We start from the raw sequence: 24,622 nt of genomic DNA, 5'->3' as shown, positions 1-24,622 counted from the left end.
TAGGAATGTCTGATAAAGCTTTTGGGGAATACTTCTCTCAACTTATTCATTTATGATAAAAAAATGTTTCAAACCATAGGTTTTTCTTTGTCTGTGGAAAGGTACGAGTTTTCACTAAGTCAAAGAGAAGGTTCTTAGAAGTAGGAAGGACTTTTTTCCTGATAGTATTAGAGACTTTCTAATAGTCAGTATTCTGGTGCATGGTCCCAGGATGTGGGAACCCTCAGTCAGCTAGTTAGCAAAAGGACTGGGATCCCACCTCCCCACAGCCAGGCAGGGTGCCCTGACTGCTGCTACTGGGTTGTGTCGTGTCAGCACCATCTAGTCAGAAAATGTGGTGGTTGTGAAATAAAATGTTTGGTTTCTGACAAGTACTACACATGCGATCCTCTTTCCAAGTTTATCTAATTAACTAAAAGTTTTCTTTGTCAGCTCAAATAAGCATTAACTAGATGTTTTACACTCTCACCAGCACCCTTGCTCTTGGAAGGGAAAAAATCAGTCATCTGCCTTGTATGGATGGATTTCATAGAAATTGAGAAATAGAATAAAGAGGTAATGGAGATAATCATGTTTTAATAGTCTCTGAACTTAGGGACACTTTCCCAGTCACCAATATAATCTGTAAGTGCAGACAGGAACTCGCTGGTTTCCAGTGGTCTATTTTTCAAGTCTTATGCTCCTTCCTTAGATAAAATATTCAGAAGTCTCTGTTGATATAACTAAAGCTATTTTACTTTTAGGTCCCGAGCTTTGATTTTATTTCACGAAAAATAAAAGAGCTGTCCAGCTTTGTATCATATTAATTTCTTTAACCTAGAAAAAAAATCTTCACTGAAATAAATCTTCCTCTGATTATTCTTCCTCTGACTGATATTCCTCTGATATTTTGGTGACTGACGCTCTTGGGTGGCTATCTAATGAAGTGAAGGTTGCTATTTTATTCTTTTTCATAGAATTAATTGCTTTATCAAAGCTCCAAGAGATTGTTTGTGTTTGCTTGATTTGGGCTGTTGCTTGCCCCCTTTTCAAATGAATTTAATTCATCATAGCCATTCCAACAGTGAAAAAATAAAGTTCTTTTAGATTCTGCCAACTAGCTAACTAGATTTAACTAACTAACTAACTAACTAATTCATTGTCATGTTTAAGAAAATATAAAAGTATATTGTCATATTTAAGAAAATACAAAAACACATTGTGTGGATTTTTGGTATAATTTTATTCTGCTTGTTGAATTTCTTTCAAGGATGGTAAGGAGCTATTTAATCAAAATTTTGTAGGAGGGATTTTGATTGGATCTTTGCAATTAAGATAGGTAAGAATATGAATATGAATATCAATGTAGTCAAAATGAAAACTTGAAGATAAAGAGATTGAGACTAAAGTATATTTGTGGTAACATGATCAATGCCATTGACATTGTTAGAGAAAAAACTAGTAAAATTATTCTTCTGTTTTATAATATTTACTAGCATACTGGAGAAGGACTTTTTACAAGGGCATATAGTGACAGGACAAGGAGTAATGTCTTTAAGCTGAAGGAAGGTAGATTTAGATTAGATATTAGAAAGAAATTCTTTACTGTGAGGGTGGTGATGAGACACTTGAAGAGGTTGCCCAGAGAGGTTGTATATGCCCCCTCCTTGGAAGTGTTGAAGACCAGGTTGGATGGGGCTTTGGACAGCCTGGTCTAGTGGAGGGTGTCCCTGCCCATGGCAGGGGGGTTGGAACTAGGTGATCTTTGAGGTCCTTTCCAGCCCAAACTTCTCTATGATTCTGATTCTATATGCATATGAATTTTAAACAATATACACAAATATACTATTTTATTGTAGATTTTAATGTTTCAATGTTATTTAAAAAATTCTGTTTTTCAACACTTTCTGATGTAACACAGTAATTTGATGTCATCATACGAAAACATTTAGATGTTTTTGCATTTGCATGTAAAACAAATTAGATTTGTCATTTATTCAAAACAGTAACAAAACCTGCATTTTGAGATGACAGATGAAATAGAGCTTTCCATCTGCCTGAAAAAATGATAGAAAGGGTCAGTATCCCTGCCTTCATTTTTAGTACTTTTTTTTTTTTTCGTGTTTAGTTGAAGAATAGACAAAGAAGCTCAGGTATTAGAGTTGGTTTACTTCTTTGTCCATTACTTGACCTCAAACAAACTCTCACTTAATTTTCTGCCTCATTACTAGATACATAGATTTATTTTTTTTCCTCTCTCTTGTCTTGGTCACTGCTGTGACAAAAAGTAGATCTTTATGTCACTATGAGTATTTTTATACTAATAAAATGTAAATAGAATCAAGAATCTATTTTGCTAACAGTCAAGTCTCATAAATTCTTAGGTTCTTTATTAAAAATCAAGGAAATACAGACAGTCTGTCCAACCTTTGGCTAAATTTGTTTCTCTGAAATACCTCTGCCTTTTGTTATATAACTTTTCAGGTTTGTCCCATGCCTTTTTGATGCCAAAAATAATGAATTTTTTATAACTGTCATGAAACCTGCTGAAGATGCTGTCTACCTTCTCTGACAGGTTAAGTAATGAGAAGGAAATGCCAAAAGAAGGATTTTATACCTCTTTCATCTTCAATTTTTATTCTGTTTTGATGATCTTTTTAAGACTTTAATAATTCCATTATTGAATCCAACTTAATAATGACAGTCCATAAAAAATAATCAGTTTGTCAAACTTGTCACTGGAATTCTGATCTGCAGAGAAGTACTTTTATTCCTGCTTTTTTACTGGAGTAGGCAGTGGGATGATATGATAAGGACAGGAAAGCCATGATATTCATAGCCTAACAGTATTTGTTGTTATTTAACGGTATACTGCTCAAAGTCTCCCCCCACTTTGTATTAGAACTTGTTTGATCTCCAGGTCTCTCTAAATATCTATATTAGGTGTTATAAGGTGAAAATCACATTTTCTGCATCCTATTTTACCTATTTCTCTTTAGCTCTTGTCAGCTGAATAATGTAAGGTTACTGTAATCCTTTCATCTCAATCAGATTGTGAATGCCAAAAAATTGCTCTAAAAAAACCCCAACTAATTAAAATGGAAAATCTACTGATATTAAGAATTGGATGAGACTTTGCCAATATATTGTAATCTGTATCTCACCTTTTCATTATTTTTTATTTTTCTTCTGAAACAAACAAGGATGATATGGCGGTATTTCTGTATTCTTGTTTTTCAGTTTTATAACTGCCACATAGAAGTTAATTGCTGTAATTTTGCATATTTTTTATTATTTATAGTTAATCAATGCAGTTTTAACAAACTTTCTCTACATGTCTTACTTCAGTCTTTAACTGAGAGCAAATTTAGTCCTGACTTCTTAGACTTTTCTTCATTTGCACACATTCCTGGTTATCTAGGGTTTATTGTTTATTGTTGTTTATTCTTTAAAAGTGCTTTTTAACTCCTTAGGTCTGATGAAACTAGTGTCTGATCTCCACAGGCTTGTTTCTTTGCAGTCCTGAGCACTCCAGCTCCACTAGACACTGCAACTCAGAACTGATATCAGCTTGCAGGGACACAGAAGATCCTGGACCATGTTGTATCTTATCCTTTCTATAGCAATTTTACTCCTGAGAAGAGGATTAGTGCCAGGAATTCTGCACTGTGTGAAACTTAGGCAAAATTTAGGAAAGATTCATAGTATATAAAACAAGAATTGAGAAAGAAATTGCCTTTGTTTAAAGCTTAATTTTTCTTATCAAAAAACATATTGTGTTAGAGGACAAAAGAAGAAGGATTCAGTGTTGCATTTGGTAATGTAGTATAGCATTTTTAACTCTTAGTGTGCAACATAATTACATTTTTTTCAATGCAAATTTATATGACTCTATTTTCCAGCTGTGGGGAAATATCTTTAACACCTTCTTCCCACAAATGTAAATTTACTGTCTGATCAACTAACATATCAGTTCCTTGCCAAATAGAGCACAAAATCTGTTCAAGGTGACTTCTTCCTAGGATAGAGATGGCCATGATAAAGGGATTAACTGGATTTTTATCTTTTAGTTATATGATCATGCTTCAGTTGTGTTAAAATACAGTTTGTCTGACTTACTTAGATAACTGCATCGTATAGACTATGTAGTACAACTTCCTTTCTGTCCTTGTTTTTCACCTCAGACAGACTATTTATTCAGTTGACCACATGTTCTAGTCCTACTGTATCAGAACTTTTTAATAAAAATGCTATGCTGCATCAAGTTCCAAAATTCTGGTACAACCAATTATTTTTATAATGTAAACTTGTAACCCCAGCACAACATGAAATCAGACCCGTTTGAATACAGTAATTCCTTAAAAAGCACATGCTGATTTTCATTAACTACATTACTGTATTTCCCTATATTGTATTTTTTTATTATTTTGCCTCAATTTTATTTCTGGCCAGCCCTGTGAGAGTGCTCAATCTGTTCAGACTCTGCAAACAGGTTTTGACTATCATCGGTTGTCTTCTTCAGGGTGCTCCTGAGATCAGCTTGACCCAGTCACTTTGCACGGTCTGGAAGGATTGCACAAAACAAACGGTAAGTACAACAGGTCCTGGAGGGACTCTGCCGTGTATCAATAACTACTACAAACTGCACAGGCGCAATGAGTTAAGCATGTGTATTGCTGGTAAGTATTTGAACCTGCTTCAATTAATAGAGGACAGGAAAACATTTCTTCATCTTTACATGACTAAAAATGCAAGAAAAATAACCTGTTGAATGTGTCTTTCTGTCCTGAAATATTAATACTTAACAATGTTAGCATTTTTTGCTACATACAATAAAGGGCTGCGCCGTTGCTGAGTTTCCTCTTGTTTTTAATTCTTCGCTGTCCTCTGAATGGCCAACGCACATATTTTTGTCCATTGGATACTGTTATCTTCTCTTATTTATTTTCTGTATAACCTCCATATTTTATGTTTAACATTTTTCTTGAATTGTTTTCTTGTTCTAATATTTCAGTGAACTTCTATCTCTGAATCTGGATCAGTTTTAAACCAAAAATGGTTATTTTTCCTGATAAAGAAATCATGGCATCTAATAAGTAATTCTCTCTGATTTTTATTTATTTTTCCTGCATGATGAGTTTTGTTCATAATCCCATCTAGCTCTGAGATTTTGCACCCTGAAGTAATAATTTTTTAATAACAGTATAAAAATATTAAAACATTTGTGGACCTCTCTGGGCTTTTTATTTTTAATACAATTGGTCCTTTACTTATCATTGATTCCTGTTTCTAGCCTCAAACTGACTGATTTTTATTAATAATAAGATCCAATATAAAATTATGTATTATTGGTTTATTCTTGAGTTGAAAAATTATTAGAAGATCAAGTAACACTTAATTACAAGTTACATAAGCATCCTGCTTACATTTTTCAAATTTCAAATAACATCTTTGGATTTTTTTTGTTTATTATTTACTCTCTCTGTTTATAAATCATCTTCTGTTTATTTTCTCTCCTGCCTCTTAATAACCAAAATTCAACTATTAAAATTCTTGTGACTGATCATGTTTCCACATGACAGTATAAATGAGGAGTAATTCAACTACAGTAGTGAAATTAGCACAATAAAAAGTGAAAGAATTTGCATCGGATATCTTTATACCAAGTAGAAAATAAAGGAGCTAAGAACTATGCATACATGTGAATATTCCATATTGCATATCTGTTATTCGATATAACTTAGGCTATAACTTCTTCTGGTCAAAGACTTTGTTTATTCTTTAAATATTATGCATACCTCTACTCCTTTCTACCCTTACCAATTTACAGTATTTTCTGTAAGCAGTTAGTGGTACCATATAATAAACAGGACAAGGAAATACTTTTGTGAAAGAGCAGTGATTAAATAATTTAAGGTACCTTAAAATATATATGGTTAAAAACACTGTAAGTAGTAAGTGAGACATATCTACTTAAAAAATAATTAAATTTTGGAAGTTTTTTCAGGCTAACGATTGTTACTGAGAGAAATATAAATGTACTTTTACAGTAATATACCATGAAACCAGTAAATAGGAGGATAAGCAGGTCACATACAGTCATTAAGAGGATTTTTAAATGTTTGGAGGAAAATAAAAATCAGATTCAGAAACAGACAACATGAAACATGAAAGAAGGGGGTTTATTCAAATTTGGTCATATAGTGTGTAGATCCAGAAGAGTGGGATCCTCCTGGCTCTGCTTTCAGATAAAGGCTGGAGATTTGAACAGCTGAGGCACGTGCATACAGTATTAAAAACTAAAGGACTGCTGGAGAGCTGACATGTGCCTGTTGCAATTATCTAAGAGCAGGAGTCCTTAAATGGTCCGTATTGGTCTACAGTGGTTTGCCATGAGGGCCTGTGCTGGACCACCGCCACAGAACTACTGCTTTTGTTTTGTTGATGCTAAATGCAGCTCAGTAAAGATTCAAGAAAAATAACTTGTCTAGATCAAGTAATAAAATGAGTTGCTGCTAAATAGGAAAGTGCTGCAGCATAATGACCCCAAAACACATTCAAGAAATATTGCCCTCAAAATGTCTCTGAAGAATTCAGCCAAAATTGAAGTTACTTTGAAGAAAGCAAATAAGATATAAGAAGGACACATTTCTGGAGCAGTGACCAACAATATACATGTAAACCAGTGTATTAAATTACACAGGATGATTTGTTTTCAATCTAGAATGCATAGTATTGCAAAACGGATGATGACATATCAGACAGCATGCAATTAGAGCCAATAGCTAAGAAAATAGATCATCGGCTTCAAAGACAAATGTCTCAGGTGGGAAAGAAAAAGGTCTGGTTCCTATTTTTTTTTTTTTAAATAGCATCTGATGGTGCAGCAGCTGACAATCAGCAAGGTCACACATGGAGGGAAATGTGTGCCTCTGTTCAGCAGTGGATAAGACCCGCTGCAAAGACGAGTGCCAAGAGCAGGGACTAGAGCTTGTCATCAAAGGGAAGGAACATCAAATGGCACGGCACTGCTCACCACCATTTATCCACCATTAAGTGGATCAAGCAAGGGGTGTCTCTCTCTCGCTCTCTCACTCACTCTCACACACACAGTTACTGCTCCAGTGCATCGGCACAGACCAGCCTGGGAGACGTGAGAGTCAGACCAGGTCTGTGCAGTAGCTTGGCACGCACACATCCTCTGTTCCTGCACCGTGGCAGATATCTGCCTAGCAGTGTTCCTCCCAGTTACTGGGCAGTTTATAGCCGGATCTCTGCACAGGCTGCCAATCAAACCTGTTACTTGCACCATCCTGTCTGTCAGTCATGGCTCATGGCGTGCAGCTACTCAGCTCTCGATCAAGGCAAGGTTGTGATGTTCCCACGACACAACCCAAGCTCACTTTCTTCCAAAGCAGTGGAACAGGGCCACATTCCCTTTTTTTCCCCTTTCGCGTTTTGTTAGTTTTTGTGTATCTTTCTGAACAGGTTGGGTAGGTGAAGAGAAGGCTCTCCTCTTCCTCCTCACCCCCCACCCCCCCAGCCACCACACACACATACACAGCCACACAGACTACAGCTGCAACAGTATTTTGTTATGAATCATAGGCACGTGTGAGTGCACCTTAACTGGGGAAGACAAACGAAGAAAAGGAATTTCCAAATACAGGTTAGATTTAGGTATACCAAGCTGCTGAAACTGATGATATGAGAAGTACCCAGTGAGCTGTGCCGGATGCTAAGAATGTGCAGAAGCAGTCAGCCAGGATGTTTCCTGGGGAGTTTAGGAGCTCTGAGGCTTGAACAGAAGCTGGATATATATTACTAGATTACATTTTATGATTTAGATATCTAAATTACTGCTTTGGCTGGCTAAATCCTTAGGGACAGAAGGCATTAAGGCTACTGGTAACTCCAATTTGTACTTTTTTTCCTCTTGTAATTGGAGGGCCTTCACACAGGCGTGTATTCCCACTTCAGCCTCAATGTAGCAAGATGCTCAAACATATGTTTATCTTTCAAGTGGTCATTGATTTCATTAAGAAGTACTCTCATCATTAAAACAAATAATTTATGCAAGTTACTTGCTAAATTGGAAAAGAAAGAAAGGCTTGTCAATCAATGGACACTAGATTGAGTGTCCATCCTTCTTTCTCCTAAAATCTGGCAGTCATCTTCTCCTATATGCTCACAGAGGTTTGAAAGGAATCAGGTCTTGCTTTGGGTTCTCCAGTACTGATTCATACTGGATTTCCTCATTGTGATGCATAGTAGCTTTGCCAGCTGAAAAAAACCCCAGATATTTTTTATGCAGAGAAGGTAAGAGCTGGAATTTGAGGAAATTCTGTTAAAAAAAAATCAGGGCAGCTAAAGTAAAGAATCAGATTTTTTTTTTCCCCAAAAGAATCTATGCCAAGCATTTCTGACTTTTCAAAAGTATACAATTTTATTTTACTATTCAGTCCTTGCTAATATACTAACTAAAACTGCTAGGTAATGCATCCTGAATGGTTTAAAGCATTTTTAAAATTAGATTTATTCAAAAATTCTGGTAGAGCTTTCTTAGGACAAGTATTTCATACTTATGAAGGCTGTTCAGTGTAGATATGCTAATGTTAAATTGTGTTATCATTCAGATTTTTTTTTTTTTTAAATAGAAATTTTCTCTGAGATACACATCAGCATTTAAAAGATTTCAGTAAAAATTGGAAAACAGCTTTGAGGAGAGTAGTGCTCCAAAAGGGGTAGATAGCCCTTTGATTTGTGTCTGCATATTTCTCTTGTTCAGGCATCCCTGGAAAAAAACTGTATTTGCATGTTCAGGTAATTCCATGTTTTGATAATTGACTGGGACATGGAGAATTCAGGTAACTCCCATTAACCTTCCTCAAGGCTGCGGGGGATGGAAGGACTCAAGTCTGTATAAACTGGAGCTATTTACTTTGAGTTTGGCATTCTACATCACTAAAAGGAGGGTTTTTTTAGGAGAGAATGGAAGAAAAAGTGTCTAAGGAAAAAGATACTGAACTGAACACAGAAGAGAGAGAAGGCATGCTTGAACAGTAAGAGAAATAACAGGGAAATGGCCTTCGAGTAACAGTGATGATCAATTCGATGTTGATCATCTCCTTTTTAAGATCTGCTGTCCTTATTTGACCTCATCCTTCCTTCCCAGCGATGCCTGATGTGTATTGGCTCACAGGGCTACCACTTCTAATATATCTAACATCCTTTTTACTAAACTTTCCATTAACAGGTTCTCTGTTGAAAAGCAAGTGACGACTTATATGGAAAATTATAAATTCCTGACTCCCTTTGTTGTTGATCAGCTGAGATCTCAGACAGCTCCAAAGGCAAATAATGCTAAAGAAACCCAAGTAACAAAAATCATAGGACTTCTTAAAACAAAGACATACAATATCTCCCATGAAATATTCTATTTAATTGGACTGACACAATTTGTTTGCTACATGAGAAATAAGATTTGCCTACCCAAATGGAAAATGATGGTATTCCTGAAGATTTCATATTCTTCTTATGTCTTAGCATCCCTATCTTTAGAAAAGCTAATTGTGATGTTTTGTCCCGGCTGGGACCCAAGCACTCACTCTGCCACTCGCTTCCTTCTTCCCCACACCCCCACAGGATGTGGAGGAGAGAAAAGCAAGAGTGAAAGACAAAGACAGTTAAAGTCAAGATAAAGACAAGGAGACTGCTTAACATTCTTGTCCCAGGCAAAACAGACTTGACTTGGGGAAGTTAACTTTTTTTAAAATATATATATATATATATAAAAAATTACATATAATATATATATACTGATTGAGTATTAGAAAACAAAACCAAAATAGAAACAAACATTTATACACTTATGGAAAACACCTTTCTTCCCCTTTTTCCAGGCTCAACTTCACTCCAGTCACCTCTCCTCCTGCCCTCTTATCACCACAGCTTTCTCTCAGTCCCTTCAGTGCGGCAACAAATGGTGTGGGGCTTGGGGTCAGGACACTGGTTTCTCTCTGCCTCTCCTTCCTTCTCACTCTTCTCTGCTGTGGCATGGGTCCTCCGTGGGCTGCAGACCCTTTGAAAATATCTTCCCTGTTATGTAGCACTTCTTCTGACCTTAGTGTTCCCTCTGCTTTTTCTCACTCTTTTCTGCCACCTCCTCTTCCTCTGCCTGTCCAGCATTTCTCTTTTTCTTAAATATGCTTTCCCAGAGGCACCGCCAGCTTGGCTGATGATGTCCCACGGTGGGTCATTGGAGCCATTTGGAACCAGCAGTGTCTGTCATGAGGTAGTCCTTGGACTCTTCTCATGGAAGCCATCCTGTAGCTGCACCACTGCCAATACCTTGACACCTATATCACATACATGAACCTACTTCTTCCTACTTTCAGTTTTAAATCTTCTACTGCTTATTCTGTGTGACAGGGCTTGGGTAACAGATCTTTTCTGTCAGCCTTCTCAAGCGACTGAAGACTGCTATAGTTCCCTTCTTCATAGAATCATAGAATCATAGAATGGTTTGGGTTGGAAGGGACCTTAAAGATCATCTAGTTCCAACCCCCCTGCCACGGGCAGGGACACCCTCCACTAGACCACATTGCCCAAAGCCTCATCCAACCTGGTCTTAAACACTTCCAGGGAGGGGGCATCCACAACCTCCCTGGGCAACCTGTTCCAGTGCCTCACCACTCTAACAGTAAAGAATTTCTTTCTAACATCTAATCTAAATCGACCCTCCTTCAGCTTAAACCCATTACCCCTTGTCCTGTCACTACACTTCTTAATCCTTCTTCTTTAATTTAGCAAGAGCAATTCAAGGGGTTTTTTGATAATTATTTTGTGGTTTTAGTGTCTTTTCATTTAGCCTTTAACCATGGTATCCCAAACTGGACATAGTACTCCAGATGACATATTAGGAAATCTAAAGTGTAGGCATAATTGTGGGGCTGTTGTTGCTGTTGTGGTTGGTTGGTTGGTTGTTTTTTTCGTGAATTTTTCTTTAAATGTATTGCAAAGGGCTGTGTTAAAAGGCTCTTCAAGAAATGGAGATGTCATGAAATAGAACATATGTCTTCTTGGACTTACCTACCTAAAAGATCTAAACAAACAGTAGATACAAGTGCTTGGGTTTAACATGGGAAGGTGGTCAATGTAGGCTGTAATAACCTGTGTTATTCAACTTATAAACTATATGAAATAAGAGATACATAGTGAAATGACAAGGTTTGCTACTCATTAAAAATTAGAAATTATTCAGGATAGCTAACAATGTAGTTGACTACCAGTTCCAGAATGTTCTCTCATTTTTAAGTGGAACTCATTTTATCACAGTCAATGTTGATAAACACAAAATAATATACATGTAGTAAAATATATTCTTACAGAAATCTAAATTATTTATTCAGAAAAAATAATATTAAAATTATCGTAGGCAATTTTTTGCATAAGTCAAAACAGGAAGGTAAAATAAAAAGTTGAGATACATTAGAACTGAAGTGAAATCAAACTATAGAGTATTATTGTAGGACTCTATAACATCTATATTGAATATTGTGTGCAGTTGTATTGAAAACATTTTAGAAAAACAAAACTAGAATAACTTCAAAAAAGAGCAATGGGATGACTGAAGAATAAACAAAATGGGTAGGACTTTTTAGTCTCAAAGAAATGGCAGAGGAACATAGCAAAGCCTTAAAACCATGAATTTTCTGGGAAAAAAAAAAAAAAAAAAAAGAACATTTATTCACTTTTTCCATAAAACAAAAACTTCAAATTATTACACAAGACATTTCAGCAAAAAGTGACTTTTTTTCAATGCCATACATATTTAACGTATACCAATTGTTTCTCAAGTGTCTTTCAGCATATACCTGTGTTCAGAAAGAGATTGACTGAGCTTGCTGTTTGACTTTCATATTTTCTTAGTCCGGCCTTCATCTGTGGCCCAGGACTGTAATACTTTCTGTTGTAGGCAATGCTGTACTGCAATTTCCTATATGGCTCTCATTCTTTTTGTTTATCTTGTAGTTATTTGACTTTATACTTGACACGTCTCAAACAGTTATTTTAGTTCCTCCACACTTATATCTTTTGCCTTTAATACTACTGTTTCTAATTCACAATAGTAATGTTACCTTCATGAATTTTCACTTAGCAGTGATGTGTAAGGTTTGTGATCCATAAAAACTGTATACTTTTAACAATATCTGTGTTTGTCCTGAAGATACATCTTTTAACTCCATTCTTGATAGTGCTGTTGGTTCTGATCTGTTTCCTAGATACGTAATAGTCTGATTCACTACTGCTACATTTCAACACATTATGTTGTCCTTTTTGCCAGTATAACAACTTCATTTTGTCATGTATTTGTCAATGTAAGTTAACAAAATATTTTCTAGAACTGTCATTGCAATTAAAATGTCAATGATGTTGTTTTTATAAACTAGGTAATTAAACTCTTCCATCCTATTACATAGTTCATAAGCATTCAAATTTAAGCAAATAATTAAAAGATGGCAATTCCTTAATCCCTTTTCTTATATTTTGTTTGAGATAATATTTTGTTTTCCATGTATTCTTACAATACAGCATAACATTTCTGCAGATATCTTATACGTAGCTTGTATGCTTTTATTACTTCATAAAAAACTCTTCTTCAAATATATCCAAGCTCAATGGAAAGAAGAAATTTTTTTGAAACTTGTTTTCTTTTTCCCCACTGATTTTGGAACCTCAGTACTTTATCAATGCCACTTCAGACTGATAGGAAATAGTGATATTACTCATTGAACAATACTTTTCTGTGTGATTTTGCCCCATGCTGCCACCAAAAACCAACAACAACAAAAAAGATTCTATCTCATTTGGATTGTTGCTGTCTTCATTCTCTAAGATGGGTATTGCCATTGCTTTTAGTCATCTGACATATCTTATATATGCCTTCCCGGAATCTGTAACTTTCTTAGGTCTGCTGTTTTTTTTCACAATTTAGCCATTTTACTGCCAGTTTTTGCATCTATCCCATTTTAGCTGCACTGCTGTTCTTTCTTTTTCTTCTTCTGTTGTGATGTTTTTGGTGAGCATGCCCAATGCTACACGCCTGTAGTGCAGACTGGCGTTCAGCAGTCCGTCCAAGTGCTGTGTCTATACTGCCATCCCCCCTTCACATTTATGGACAAAAAAGGGTAATTTTGCAGTTAATATAAGGGGAGAGTCCTTTTATCTTCCTGGGAGAAGTGAAACATTTACAGCGGGAGTAGACAAACACATGGGCTTAAAATGGCCCTTCAACCATGTGGCAGCCACATTAAAATGGAGCAGGGAAGGAAGGGGTGCTTGAAAAAGACCCTTCAGGGTCACTTTTCCTTTGCATGTTATGCTTAGCTGAGTTTAATGTGATGTCAGGCATGCAACCAGTGTGGTACAACGGAATAAGTGGCAGACTTTAAGCAGTGAAAATATTCACATAGGCAGTTACTATTACTGGTTTCTGACAAGGCTTTCTTTTGAGGTTATAGTTGTGGGTGTAAGGGGTGATTACATGTCGTGCATGTCTAGCAATCTTTACTTGTTGAAACCTCTCCATGAACTTGGACTTGCTTCAGACTTTTTAACTCTTGGATCTGTAAGAGACACTGATTTAAAGGAATTATCCTTGTTTACTAAAATATGTTTATATTCTTCTGCAAAAAGTAGTGATTGTGGAACAATGTACCATTTGCTAACAATTACTTTAGAGACATATCTTCTTCCACATTTATTTTTTTTCCATTTTAAAGGGAAATTCATACACAGCTATCACTTTACAGCTGCAGATTTTAAGAGTCCATCAAGTCAGTCACAGGTTGGTCTGATATGATTCCCATAGATAGGTGAATGTATGCTGCAAATTGGAGGGCTGATACATAGAGTGAAAACCTGGTGTACCTGACTAAAGGTAATGTAAGAGTCTTTAAAAGGTTGTCTTGCTAAAAAGAATGTATCAGCTGAGCAACATAATTAGTATTATGCTCAGAAATTAGATGTGTGACATTTGCATGTTCCCTGTGAGAAAACTTGCAAAGAATAGAATTGGAGGCAGGAGGCAATCAATAGAAAAATACCACCTCCATGTATGACAAAAATCCAGACACTGTATTTCTACTGAATAAATAAACTACAGAGGAACTTAAAATACTAACATGATGGAGGGCAACGTTTTATCAAAGCTGTGTACGGCAAACTATCCTGAAGGAGAAGCTAAATGTAATACTAAATACAGTGTTCCTGGTGTCCCCACTAAAATGAGAGAGATGAGAAACTAATGCTAGAAGGAAGAAACCATAGGGTACAGGATATTTGTAATCGATTGATTAATCCTTTCTTTGCTATAAGATAACTTGGCCGAACATATAAGCTACTAAGCTATACTTGAGTACATTTTCCTTTTCTGCTTCCTTTCCACCCTCCATAGGCATTACCACTGCATGCATTTCACAGGATATGACATTAAAGCATGTCATATGTTTAGGACAGGACAAAACTCGTGTTGCTACAGATATGTAGGTTTGGCTATTGATCTACTCAGGAAAATAAGACAGACTGTAGGAGAAAGGTAAATAGTTTATTAATGTCATTGAGCCTTTATACAAAATTATCAGTTACAGGTCAAAACGTACATTGTCACTTATTTCTAACCCCCTGGACTGGAGAATGGAGAATTATATTTGAAATGAAGAGTGGCTTATTGACTTTGGCAGTCAGTTGAAAGTCTTATAAAAGTCCATCTACAGACAAGGACAGCAGAAATGTAAAAAACAGAAGAGGAAAAGGAAATACAATTGCAAATTAAACTCAAATGAAGAATCTTTTTTTTTTTTTTTTTTTACATAATCAAATAAGACCTTCCTTTCATAGTTGTCCTAAAAGAATTTATATGTGGTTTATATAATTTCTTTTATATTTAGCTTCATTAAAATTTCATGACTTGCAGAATAAGATTTATTCAAACTCATACATTTCAGTGTCACAAAAACAATTAATACAACAGAGTAAAAATTGCCTTTATTAGTGGGGATCTATTTAAAAAAACATTCTTACAAACATGTCTATTGTTTATTTTAACACTCCTGTCAATCAGTCTAGTTGGTTGTCTCCTGCATATGCAAGTCCAAAGCTTTGAATATGTAAAATGTATTGAAACTACTGGATGAAATGAGTCAATAAACGGAAAGTAATGCAGAAGTATAAGTATTTACAGTTTTAGGTTTTTTTTTTTTTTTAAATGAAACTTAGTAAATAAGTTAGGAAATTAAATTTCCTCGGGAAAAAAGAATTAAGTCAAATTTTCTCCTATCATTGAAAGCTGAACCCCCTATATACATACAATGTTGCAACTCAGTCAAGATGCTGTAGAAAGTACCTGCAAAGAGAATCCTACCAGCTTCTCAGTTGTAAGTCTTCACCAAACTTAAGTTCTGAAGGTTTCTCTCTTCAGAAATCAGGATTATAAATTGAAATCCACTTTAGAAATGCTCTCCAGAAATAGCATGCTTTGAAAAGTCATTAGATGTTCTCTTACTTCATGACTTTTCTGAAGACAAAAATAATATTATAATGGTGCCCTGGAATACTATTGCATCACTCACCATAATGTCTACATGTTGGTGTGCCCTCAGCTTCATCTGGTGTTGCCATCCTGTGATATAACAGAAATCTACTGCATGCTTGGATCATCCTCTTCCATGCAATACAGATGGAACTCTGCCAGGTCTGGTTCCCACTGACTTTTCCTGTATCTTTCCTTTGGAACTTTCTGTCAGCTACAAATCAACACATACACGCTTTACCTATCTTCATCTCTGTACATAAAACTTCATATGAGAAAATACCAAACAATTTTAGCACTTTGCTGTGCCACCCTGGCAGGAGCTCAGAGAGGATTAATAAGGTACTGTTGAAACTTTCTGGGCTCATAGGGTTCCAAAAAGGTTATAGCAGCAGTCAGTGCCAGTTTAAACTTAGACTAAAAGCTGCCCATTTCTATGTCATCGAGAGAAACCAGGCTTCAAGGGCTGTTTGTTATACATATCACAATTATAAATAATATCATGTATAAAATATATAGAAGGAAAGCAATCAGCCAGCTTTGCTGTTTTACTAGCTTTTATGGTCAGTGCCAATATTCCAGATTTATCAGTCATAGCCAAATTTTCAGTATCTAGGCCACTGAGACAGGAAAAGAGAAATTGGACCAGATCAGACTTCAAGGGACTGCAAAAACCTGAGTGCCAGGTGGTTTGTTCATGGTTGTGCTGTGTGCTGTCTAATACTGTGAGCTGATACAGGGAGCCAGGAGACATTTCTGGCTGTGAATGACATCATCAGATGTAGATTTGGGGACAAGGAACAAATTTCAAAAGTGGCACAGCCTGTCCTCTGAAGTCAGAGTTGTACACAGGGAAGATCCTGTGCTGTTGGGAAGCAGCAATGGCCAGCAACGCAAGCTGGCTTGCAGCTGTACTTAATAAAGACCTGTAGACTCTGCATAACCATCAAACACAGAAAAAAAAATATGGGTCTTTCTACTTACCTGTTGAGGAGTGAAGGCCTTTCCAGGTATCCATATCCAACCATGAAAGTAGTTGCTGCTTAATTAGACCAACTGCTGTAGCAGAAATTTCAAGTGTCACACATACTGTGAATGGAACACAATGGATCTTTTTGGAAAAAATTACTCTGTTGGAATTGTCGTTCGGTTTCCCAATATGACCTTGGAGTTTAATGGTAGCTTTTCCAGTGAAAGACTTGGTTAAAAAGTATAAGCAAGCCAATGCACAAAATAGCTTTACTGCTCCTGCTCTTCCTCCTTTTTCATCTGCATTGCTCCATCTTTTCAGCCCTTGAAAATCTACTCAACATTTCAACTCTATTCTAGGAAGTTTCCTTGTTGATATAATGTCCTCTTTCAAAAAGATTTGGCAGAGGGAAAAAATAATTGTATTGAGCAGTTGATCATCCAGGGAAGAAAGAGAAAGAAAGGAAACAAAACGAAACAGCACATGACTGCTGGATGCTTCCCTGTGGGACAACATTACACCGACACCTTTCACAGCTTCCCTGTCTGCCAAGATAGGTACTGTTAAATCTGCTCAGGAGAGGAGATGGATAATCTCATTCAGTTCCAGATAAGAGGAGTTAGTGTTGATAGGCACTCTGATTATAGTATGTCCACTAGTACAAGACATTTTCTATAGGTTTTTGCCAATATACTTAGCTTCTGATAGAGAGATGGTACTTGAGACTGCCATTTGCAGTGGATTTTGCATCACAGGACAAGCTCTGAAAGGGAGACAGTTGAAGAAGAGAGGCAAGTGTAAGGGGAGAGAAGCAATGGGTTACGCAAAAAGTGTCATGCAAATCCTTATTCTTTCACTTCTGGGGATAGTTCTGAGACATTTGGTGACATAATGCTGATGATAGGTATCATTTTACTAGTGATATCTTATTCCTGTGTAGAAAAGGGAGATGAGCTACCCGTTTGAAGAGGACAGATACAGGACTTAGGTAGCTAGTGGTAGTCAAAAGATGAGGAAGCATGTTTCTCCTTTCCACTGACAGTTGCTGGCATGCTGGAAAGAGGACCTGATGAGGGTGTAATGCTTATCTAGCTCAATACAGCTGTCAGGGCATGAAGCACACTTTCCTCCTCCTTTTTAGGAGTAAAGCTGGCTGCACAAGAACAGCTGGTGGGAAGAGCCATTGTCAGGAAAGAGCTGGAAGATGGGTCTCCCTTCTGTTTTGCTTGGAAGCTTTGTTTAAGCTGGGGTTCTCTCTCAGTCCTCACCTGACCACACTACAGCTGCATTAATGTCACGTCCATGCCTTGGCTTCTACCCCACTGATCCAGATGCTGACCCAGAGCCATGTGTTTATGAAACAAGGATAGAGACACCGAGCTTTGGACAAACAATGTTACACAGGCTAGGCTGGGTGTACAAAACAGGTGCTGTGTATGACTGGTGACCTAATGTGGTGAGATAAAAAGTGTTATGTTCTTCTCCTGGAGTACAATATGGCTATGATGCAAAAGGCTTCCCGAATTAAAGCTACAATCCTTTCTCAGGAGCTGGTTTCTTTCAGCACACTCTAGTGTAAATGTCAATGATTTTACAGATGTAACCACCAAAAAAAAAAAAATAAAAAAAAAATAAAAAAAATAAAAAATTATGATAGACTATCTATTTTCAGGGATGGCTTTTCCTTTATTCAGAGAAATAATATTTCACCAAATTATTCAGAAAAGAAAGATTTTTTAGTAATCTTAGTCAGCTGAAAGCCTCAAAGTGGAGGGAGGAGTGAGACACATTAACAACTTTATTTCTTGACTAATTTTTTGCCTCACCTGATTCTCAGTAATGAAAGTTCCTAATTATAACCTTCCTTCTCTTGTTTTTTTCTTCTTATCATTTCACTCCTCCTTCCAGATACTAAAAATAAAATAAAATAAAAAAATATCAGTCTTCCAAGGCTGGGAAACCAGTTAGGCAGATCCAAAAACTGAAATCAGAACATGTACCTTTGCATGTTATGCCAGGACTCTGAACCATGTGAGATTTCTCCTTCTTCAGTAATAATATTTACTTTTAAATTATAAAATACATCCAACAGCTGTGCTATAAAATATCAGGGTGGAGAGGAAGAGTAGTAAAGGGGAGAGCATTCTTTAAAAGAACATAAAAAAATGAACTCTGTAATCTGCTATGAGAAGATATTAATCTGTGAGCTCTGAATTGGCCCCTCATTTTACAGATTATCCCCTGAGCCAAAACAAAATTCTTCTTAAGCATGGACGTTTCAGAGCTGTCTAAAATGAGGACTTGCTGTGAGTTCTGTATTTAATAGCTTCAGAAGACTGGTGCCATTTAGACTGGCTTTTAACATGTTCTTAAATTGCTGTTTTATTACTCTTGCTGACATTCCAGAGGCATGAAATTGTGAAATGACATTAAGAAGACAATAGGTGGAGGGAGGAAACTAGTTAAAGAAAACCAGACAGGCCAAAAAATTAAGTCCTCATCTTTAACTTTCAAGGACATGTTTATTTAAAAAAAGAAAATTCATGTTAAATTTTTTAAACACTGTAAATGCAAATAACTGAAGATTCTTTTATGATATGAGGTAATTTGTCTATAGAGATTGACCTTGATTTGAAGGGGGATTTTTTCTTCTTTGTGGGTATATTTATATACATAAATCTATCTCTATATATGCATATATGAAAAATATATAGGAAAGACTTTACTCATATAGTGATTTCACTAGTGACACAAATAACATTGCTAAAGACAGTGGTCCATTTGAACATGCCCAATGTTGGTATAAATTTTCACCTGCTGAATTTCATTAGCATATTCTCAGTAACTGAAATGAGACCATTTCTCATAATTTATGGAAACTTCAGCTTCATAACAAAAGCAGAGATGGATATTGCAATATATTACATGAAGATAAATCATCATCGTGATGGCTCAAGTCCTTATTCCATAAAATGATTCTCAAGTTTCTTGGGTTTAAGTAGTTTCAAGAAAATCTATTACTGAAAAAATCTATTACTGAAACAAACCAGATAATGAGATAGAAAAAAATAATTTCTAAAGCAAGTTGCAAAATAGAATCAAAATCCTAGAATGGTTTGCATTGGAAAAGACCATCAAAGATCATCTAGGCCAACCTCCCTGCCATAAGCAGGGACATCTTTCAGTACATCAGGTTCCTCAAAGCCCTATCCAACCTGGCCTTGAACACTTCCAATGATGGGGCATCCACAACTTCTCTGGACAACTTGTTCCAGTGTCTTAACACCCTCATATCATAAAAAATTTCTTTAGAGAATTCCTATGGTAGAATCATAACAGAATTTCTCTCCAAATATCAGATTATTTTGCAAGCTATCAAATGCAGTAATGCAACAACATACATGTTCCTGGAAGTGCAATAAGTCACCACATATTTACTTGAATCCATATATTTTAAAGACTCAGAAATTAGTAAGTATGAGGCAAATTCAAGATGAATCATAAGCAGTATATGCTTGACAATGTGCTATAATCACAAGTTGTCTTTCTCCTGAATTTATGGGGCTCTCCTCAAGTTCTAGTTGTTCAATCAAAAGCATGTATGTCTACTCTTTCTCTTTTTTTGCCTCCATCAATGCAAAAACCAATTTTTATTATCCTAACCTGCCATAAGGGAGTTAAATGGTTGGTTTTGAAATATAAACAATTTTCATAGAAGAGCATGTACAATACAAAAACTTACAGCTAGTCATCTCTTACTACTCTAAAAGAATTACACTGCTCACCTCATTTTAGCAGGCTTGTGTACCATTCTTCCCAGATAAAATCAGTATCTCCTTTTAAAAGCACTTTCAGTATGCTTCAAGTTTCCACAATATCCCTGGGTTAATCAATAGAAACTGCCAGTATGTTACTAAATCTGCAGTTACAATATAATGAATTTTGAATGAGAAATGATTTCTTTTAAGTGTTGCTGAGTGTTACATCCACACTGTGCAAGGGTACGTACAGTAAACACTCATCTCCAAGTTCTGGACCTTGACTTGTCGCCTCTGATTTACTGGGTTTTGTTAATGTAAATTTATTACACCTTTATTGCACATTCTGTTCAAGAGAGACTTCCATCGTATAGGCTGGAACGTTATTGAGCAAAGACCAAGAAGGAGGGGACTCAGAAGATGGAGGATGGTGAAGAGAAGATATAAAATGGATGAAAAATACAAACTCATAACACGAGGCATAAAATTCTTTTTTTTTTTCCTCATGTTTATTTCTGCCTTATTATGGTGGATTAAGTAAATTTTAGATAGAAGGACATTAAAAATCACGATGAATATCAAATATCCTTCTTTTCGGAGAAGCGTCTTCATTTTATTGGAGAGGGTGGGTGTTTGCAAAGATAATGATATTTCACCTAGTGATAGAATAAGCCATAAAAAAAGATGGAAAGACCGTGTGCTGGGTCCTCTCTTTGGGATCAAGAGGAGCATAGAAGACTTCTTTACAGATAGCATGTACATTGTTAACAAGGACAATTTCTGACTGTTGAGTACTTAATTGAACCGCATATTGAGTTTTACAATCTGTTTACATAACTAAATTATCAACAAGATTGTTTTTAGCTTTTTGTGACTGTAAGGATGGAATGTCACGTAGTTTATATCCACCAAACTTTCCTGTTTCTCAGGGTCTCCTTATCCCAAGCAACTAGCATTTATTCAGCCCAGCCTACTCTCTGTATAACTTCCACTTTTCAAGCTAATTTATACCTGGATATAAAACACAACCAGTCTTTAGGTAAAACTTTATAAATGTGGAATAAATTTTTTGTGAGGAATGGATGTTTACATGCAGACCTCATTTTTTCAGTCCTAATTCAGGGTAATTAATATTGGAACAGAGACAGCCATGTGTCCTCAACATAGACTGCTCAGATGCCAAATAAAATCTCAACTTTCTATTAACAGCTTTCCCAGCTATATAGCTGTTCAAGAAAATATTTTTATAATAGACTAATATTTTTATAACAAAAAATGATATATTTTTAATCCTCATCATGTGTAAAAATGGTTGGACAATTTGCATTCAGTCTTTCCAAACAAATTCAGATTTGGTCAAGTGCCCTGGGGGCAAAAGATACAACCAAGTAAAATAGAGAATGTTTACAATCAAAGCTATTATGAATTTTTAATTAAATGCAGCTGCTGCCTTTTCCTTCACCAGAAATGACATCGTGCAGATCTTCGTTTAGAGACTTACCCTGATGGGAAACATACTCAAAGACTCATCAGCTAAATGTTAAAGCTGGCTTGTTATCATCTACAGATTCTGTTACTTATTCTCCACCATATTTTTAAATGATGATGATGTCATGTATCAGTGTTAAAAGGCAGCAATTAGCAGCACTCAGAAACACATGCTTCACACCTTGAAGTTCAGATCTAAGACAGAAGCATGAGAGGGCTAGACACTGTACAGAGACACACTAAAATCCAAACCCCAGAAGCCGGCATGTGTGGAAGGGAAATATTCACTCTCTGTGTATGTGTTTGGAAACAGCTAGGAATATCTCTACTCAGTTTAATGATGCATTTATATGCTAGAGTGTCCTATATGTGGTGCATCTCACTATACTTGGGGAAAAAAACCCACAAAAGCTACTTAAGAGTTGGAAGGTTACATTGGTGGGAAGAGACCCTAGTTAAGCAGTGACTATTTGATTACTCAGTAGCAATTTGATTTCACAGCTCTTCCCTGAGGCTGTAGCTGGTGGCGATGACAGCCTCATCAGCGGTAGGTGTGTGCTGCAGTTGAATCACTGAGTTACCAGGTGGGGGATGTGGTGAGCACACTGCATAGCATAAGGGGAATGAATGGAAGATCAAAAGTTTTTTTGCAAAGACTCGGAGCGGCAGAGGGAGAGGAGGAATCCAAGCTCCACCACCCACAAGAACAGGGACTACCAGAAGCTGCAGTCAAGATAGGTGGATTTCCTCAATGGTGGAAGCTGAAAGATGGTAGCTTCTGGCTACTGGAAGACTGTTTCTCCACCTACAGATGTGGGAAAATTATAGGGCTCTGGCAACATGAGTGACAGATCAAGTTCTGGCAGGGCAAGTGTCTGGGAGAGCCACACCTATCTCATGAATCAGCCCTGGTGCCACAGGAGAGGAAACCACAAGTAATTGTAGTCAAGTACACTCTTCTGTTATAGAAGCTAGGGACAGTCATCTGACAATGACAGCTGCTGTCCTAAAAGGCTTGCTGATTGCCTTCCACACTGGTGCTTCTGCTTAGTCTTCCATTGAGCATGAAGTTAATCAGATGCAAAGCCCTACACCTGGGACAGAATGGCTCCCAGCGTGAGTACAGGCTGGAGAACGGTTGGACAGGGAACTGCTCTGCAGAAAAGGGTCAAGGAGTCCTGGTGAACAGCAAGCTGAGCAAAAGCCAGCAGTACACACTTGCTAACGGCACACGGAACTGTGTTTGCAGAATTTTACTAAGTTGAGGGAAGTGCCTGTTCCCCGCTATTCAGCATGCAAGAGGGCCTTCCCCAAGTACAACAGAAATATTGTCAAACTAGAGACAATCAAGTGGAGGATCATTACCATGTTTAGGAGCTAAGTGTACTGGATTTGTTTAAGCAGGAGAAGACAACAATACTACAGAGAAGTTGTAAAGAAGGAAAGGAAGAAACATTTTCCTGGGAAGTGACAGGACAAGAGAGGTGCACAGTGAAAGGACAAGAGGAAACTGTCATCAGTTACAATAATGGAAACTTACATGTAGCTGAATCTGGTGGATATCTGGAGGCAGAGGATTTCTCATTCCCAGACAGCTAAAGCCAGCTTTGGTGGGCTGTAAGACCCAGGGGTTATTCCCACCCTGTCATTGTTCCTCTGACTCTCACTGAGTATTTCTGTTTAATTTGATTATCCTTTAGTCAGATGAAAATCTTTTGAACGTAAGAATAAAAATCTTTACAATGAGAGTGGTTAAGCACTGGAAAGGGTAGTCCAGAGGAATTATGAAATCTTCCTCCTTGGAGATCCGCAAAATTTGGCTGGAGAACCTGAGCAAGGTGGTCTAAATTTGAAGCTAGCACTAGTTTGAGTAGGAGGTCTGACTACCTGACCTCCAAAGGTCTCTTCCAAATTCTCATTTTTTTATCTCTGCAAAAAGATGCTGTTTGTAGCAGTGACTGTGTGCTGAAAGGGAAGCACTTGAATTATACGGTATCTTTTCAACTCTATTGAATCACTCCTAGAATATAATAAACTGCAGTTAAGTGCAAACCTGTAGTGCCTGAACTCCTTATTACCTGATTTCATAGTACTACAGTCACTCTCTCAAAAAAGTGGACTCATCAGTCAAACAATGTTTACCAGTGCATAGCATGCTGTCGAGCTCTAATGGTCTTTAAGTATCAAAAAAGCCATAAAAGATAGTATTCCTATTATCATTGAGGCACAATATTGGGAGCGTCTGCATTACCGAGAGGTGAATGTAGGCTTCCTCTTTATCGCTTCCCTGGATATAAACTGAGCAATCTATCACAATTTAAATGAATAATTTCAAAATGTACTAGTGTCTAAAATGATTTAATGTCAATGAGCTAACAGTGGAATCAACTTGGCTCTCACATTCACGTACACACAGCTGTGCTTATGTTGCTCTTCAGCCACTGGCATTACACTGAGAATGCTGAACCAGAAGCTCCCAGCAATACAGGTGTGAAGGCCAAGTACCAAGCTCTTTTTCTTTTTGACTGCTGAACAATTGGAAATCCTAATGAAAACTGAGAGCTCCTTCTTTTTTGTTTTTGGTTTTGGTTTTGGTTTTGGTTTTGGTTTACCAATTGCAGGACAATAAAGCCCCTTAACCGTGCCTCAGCTGCATTTTGCTCTACCAACACACACCAGTCTGACATTTGCTTCTATCCAGGAAAAAAAAAAAAAAAAAAGAAACTTTCTTTTGGACTAGCTAAATATAGTTCATCTGGCTAAAGCGAAAGGTTGCACAAGCTCTTATTTAGTTCAACAAGGTCAAGTGAAAGGTCCTGCACGTGGGTCGGCGCA

At 36.8% G+C, this 24,622-nt stretch overlaps 1 long non-coding RNA gene across 3 annotated transcripts in view; it reads right to left on the bottom strand.

Annotated features, from left to right (window-relative positions):
* LOC142601906 (uncharacterized) overlaps window positions 1-24,622 on the bottom strand; it is a 108,260-nt gene that overhangs the window by 76,352 nt on the left and 7,286 nt on the right. For 2 of the 3 annotated variants that reach the window (XR_012835479.1, XR_012835478.1), the window contains exon 2: window positions 18,368-18,452. This is a non-coding gene — a long non-coding RNA (uncharacterized LOC142601906). Of the gene's footprint in view, window positions 1-16,950; window positions 17,305-18,367; window positions 18,453-24,622 lie in introns of those variants that run through there. The other variant, XR_012835477.1, reaches the window with a different exon arrangement.

This window comes from Balearica regulorum, chromosome 5, assembly GCF_011004875.1.
Source record: "Balearica regulorum gibbericeps isolate bBalReg1 chromosome 5, bBalReg1.pri, whole genome shotgun sequence".
In the NCBI taxonomy this organism is placed as follows: domain Eukaryota; kingdom Metazoa; phylum Chordata; class Aves; order Gruiformes; family Gruidae; genus Balearica; species Balearica regulorum.
This window is presented reverse-complemented; position numbering and strand designations above follow the sequence as displayed.